The sequence below is a fragment of the Argiope bruennichi genome, chromosome 6 (genome assembly GCF_947563725.1).
Source record: "Argiope bruennichi chromosome 6, qqArgBrue1.1, whole genome shotgun sequence".
In the NCBI taxonomy this organism is placed as follows: domain Eukaryota; kingdom Metazoa; phylum Arthropoda; class Arachnida; order Araneae; family Araneidae; genus Argiope; species Argiope bruennichi.
Window position 1 is genome coordinate 130,996,297 of NC_079156.1, and position 4,624 is coordinate 131,000,920.

Consider the following 4,624-nt stretch of genomic DNA (forward strand, 5'->3'; position numbering starts at 1 on the left):
GGCAACAATTCTTTCATTTGCTTCGCTCCCTGTTGGTATCAAATAACTCTTTTTGTCATCTCACGAGGTCGTCCCCCAAGAAAGAGTGTTTTCCTAGTCAACTCACATGGTGGATCGACCGGAATGGTGAGTCGGTTGTAAATACTGTACATCTCTGAAAGTATTCCTGTCTTCATTTGCACCCAATAAAAGTTGTTTTATTCATAATGATTTTTTGCTTCTTTATACATCAACCGGGAATCTAATTGCAATCGAAAATTGGGAATTCGTGCTGGCGAGAGGGAAACTAAAACTCTGCACTTAATCATTGCATCTAATCAAATAAATCTAAATTTTATAATAATGCAAATATTTGACATGTTTGAAAAGAATTTATACCATTAATCAGTATTTTGAGGGATAAGGCTAATTAAAGCAAAAAATTATTTTATTTCTTGTAGCTCATTTCATGGATCAGACGTGCAAAGAAACACATATTCAGGTATTAACCAGCGATGTGTTCACATAAGTTTTTTTTATAGTTTTCCATCTTGAGCAACTAATTACATCATCATTATTTACTTTTTGAGATTCTATTTACTTATAATAAGTTAGGGTGTAAAAACATTTTCCTAGTTAAAAACATATTTAAGAGTGTATTTCTGTAACATATCTTTTCTAAAGATACATTGTTATATCTAACATGAATAGTATTAGAAAAGGCGCTGAAGACTATTTTAAACGATTAAAATATAAACATAAAAAAAAAACCCTTTTTGATTTTTATTTCTTTAAATTCGTTACCAATTTGTTTAACCACAAGTAATTAAACGTCATTTGAAGAAATGTTTATTAAACGACACTTTAAACAATAATATTCTTTCACGTGAATGCTCATGGTTGAAAAATAAAATAGAGTCAGGAAAAGTAATGTTGCTGAGATAAATAAAATAACTTAAGATATTTCTCAAAGCATTTATTAAATGTACTTGGAAACTTAGATCATGCTAGAAATTCAGTATTTAGTGGCTTGTCGTACTTTTTATATATTAGAATGTCTGGGACAAAATGAATGTGTAGACAACTTATTTAATGTTAAATTATTATTTTAGAACTTAAAAATTTAACTGCTGAGAAAATTTCGAAAATTCGATTTTTGCCATCAGGAAGTGGAATAGTGCACTTAAATAATGTTTTAGTACATCATCTTGATTGACATGATATGTTTCTACAGAATAAAACCTGGACTTGGAAAAAAAAAAGCTTTATATATCAATTCCGAAATCAAATAAAAAATTTGGCTAAATTTCAGTCATTTGATTCAAAGCGTTTTGGGGTTATCTTTGTCACAGACAGATGGGCATTTTTCAAAAACGTGTTTGTCGAACTCATTAAGGTCTAGAATTTGGATTTTTGTCGAAATTTCGATTTCGAATTTTCTGACGATTGCTATACTTTCTCGTATACGTAGCATACGAGGAAACAAAAAGAATAGTCAATGTAAATAATTAACCATTCGTTATTTTGTACATTTGTTTATTTTATACATTTCGATTGAAATGATTGCCTTTTATTTTCTCTTACACGAAGTATAAAGGAAATGTTGTAATTGGTTGAAAATTCGAACTCGACGAATCTCCATGACGAATCTTGACGAATCTTCATGTTTCAAACCTCCCTAAGTTTAAGAAAAGCGCAACATTTTTGGCATTACGTCTGCGAAAATGATCTCATAAATGCTTTGAGCTTGACAGTTAAAATTTGGAATGCAGAATTACGAACAAATTTGTTCAAATTTTGAACGGAAACCATTCAAATCCAGAGAATCTGCCTGGCTATTCGACTAAAAATAAATTCGATAGGTACAAAATGCAATGATTTTGGTTAATAAAATTTAGTGCACGGTTTAATATCTGAAATACAGATATCAAATTTTGAACCAAATCCTTCAAATGGTTGTTCTTTTATTGGTCTATACTTTCGTACACACTTAAGTATAATAACTCAATGAATGGAATTTGATATGCCATTTTATGACTACAGTTTTAGGTTTTTGTCAACCTGCAGGCAAAAATTCGTTGAAAATATGTATTATCTCAACAGATTAAATAAAAAAAAAAGGCTTGATTCATGCTAAAGATATATATTTCGTTACTATTGTTCACTAATGTTAAGCAGTGATGAAGGTAATTGTCTTTACAAATCATGCCCTTATCCACGGTCCACGATTTTATGTAGAGTAAGAGGGATAAGACTTGTATTGTAGAATATGCGAGAAAGTTTCAGGGAGATCATTCCATCTTGATTTTCACTTTATTCGGATTAAATTTTTATTTCTAAAATTATTTGACATTCCTTCTGTTTTGAAATTCCATTCTTGTAAAAACACAAAGCATAGTTATTTTATAAAGTTATATCTCAATTTTTGTGCAACATTTTCAATTATTCGAGTTACGTGTAATAGTGTATTCTAAAATATTACTTTTTAAATTTGAGTCAATAGTCTTGTAGAATCTACTGAAAAGTATTAGGATCACGAAATTTCTTATCTTTCAGTAATCTTCCAGTGGGCATCTTCTTTCATTAATATTTATAAGCAAAGTGAGAGACAAAGATAGAATCTTCTCTGGAAAGATATCGTCAGTATTAGCTAAATTATTATTTTAAACGATCTTTTTTAGCAGTTATTAATATTTCAATGAAATAAATAACAAACTGATAATAGGATTTCTTTCAACGGTAATTTAAAAGAAAACAAGGCACATCTTATGTTGTTTTATAGAGTTATGAGATTTAGTTTTTCTTTTCGATAGTTTCTTGGGAAAATGATGAGCATTAATAAGTGTTTTGAAAAAAATATCAATAATGCTGATGGGATTTAAAACTTTATTAATGAAAAAAAAATTGTATTTTAAACAATCTAAGTTGAAAGATTTCAATGCACCAATAACCGACAGTATCTTGGTAAACTTTCGAGTCGATTTTACATGTTTTTATATATTCGTATACAAGTAAAATTAATTACAATTTTAATAATGTTAATTTTACCCTTAATAAAATTGGAAAAAATTGCAAATATTGTTCTTATTTAATTTAAGCAGCTGAAGAAATAAATTTGCATTTTTTGATAAAGTTGACTCATATCTGTTAATAACGTTCTTTTTTAAACTTCAAGAGCTATCATTAATTTTTCTTAAGTTACACTTAATGGGATTCATTTTCCAAAAGATTTTCTTAGAAAAAAGATAAATGAAAACATTATAACATGTAGATGTGAAGATACTGAGAATACATGTTGAACATGAGAAAGTTTTGCCGCTATAGGCCTGACACTTCATTCGAACAAAACTGATCCTGGCGGGAGATGTTTTCATTTAAATAAGACCGCGACCTTCAAAGTAACCCTCTTTTTTATTTTAACATCATAATGAGCTTATAACTGATATTTTATTATCGTTGCAGTTGAAGAATTTATGAGGTAAATCTGGAAAATAGATAGGGTCAAAGCACTTATGTTTGAGAAGAGATGTACGGAAGAAGGCACTAGTCAATCTTTTTACTCTTGGTTCACTTGCAATACTTGGTGAACTAATAATGACATCTGAAATGTGAGAAAATTCAGATTTGAATAATTTGAATGATGGTACAATTAGGGATCCTTTCGAATATCTGAATCTTTCATCTATAAAATTGCATCTGAAGCTGGTTTTAAATTTCGAAGTCTTGCATGAATGAGTTAACCCTTTGCACTCGGAGAGTGCCTCCCATTCAAGACGGTGCATCTTTCTCACGTTTTATTTATTTATTTTCCAATTTTGATTGTTTAAAACACCTACAGAATGTTAAAAAAGATGTTGATTAATTTTTCGGGGAAATTCGATTTACAAAGCCTTTGTATTAGGTGAACAATTATACATCGAATTACTTTTTCAAGTGCAAAGGGTTTAAAAACCAAAGGTAGTTACCATTTTATGAATGAAGTCTCATAAAAATTCTATGAGTGAAAGTGCGATAGGCATCTTTGTATTTTCATTTTTTACTTCTGACTTATATACACACACAGAATTATATGAAATTTTCAATGACTCAAGATACGATTATCAAAAAAAAAAAAAAAAAAAAAAAAAAAAAAAAAAAAAAAAGTGTCACAACGAATGAAAACATGAATTTAAATGAATAAAAGCAAGACAGAAATTCTCTTTAGGATATTTTTTTCGTTTAATGTTTGGTTGGCATAATTCATAAATAAATACCTTTCTGTTATAACGTTTTAACTATTCATTCAGGAAAATTAGTTTTGTGATTTTTGTATGAAAAAGCTTGTTTTCCTTTGTAAATTATCAAATAATTTGAAATCAAAACAGGAGAAATCAGAAATATATATAGATATTAAAACTTGCTCTTAATTATGTAACATTGATGGATGCACAATATATATATATTCAAAATCCTGGCAATGTAGTGATCAAAACAATGAAAAGCAGAATTGAAAATTGTAAAAATATTTTTAAAAGATTATTAAAATTAAAGAAAAAAATGTACGGAAATAAAATTTAGATTGCAGAAAAGTTCATCTTTTTGAATTTTAAAACTGTGCAGGAATGGCTTTTTTTACAAATATATGCCAAGACGTCTTTGAGGAAAG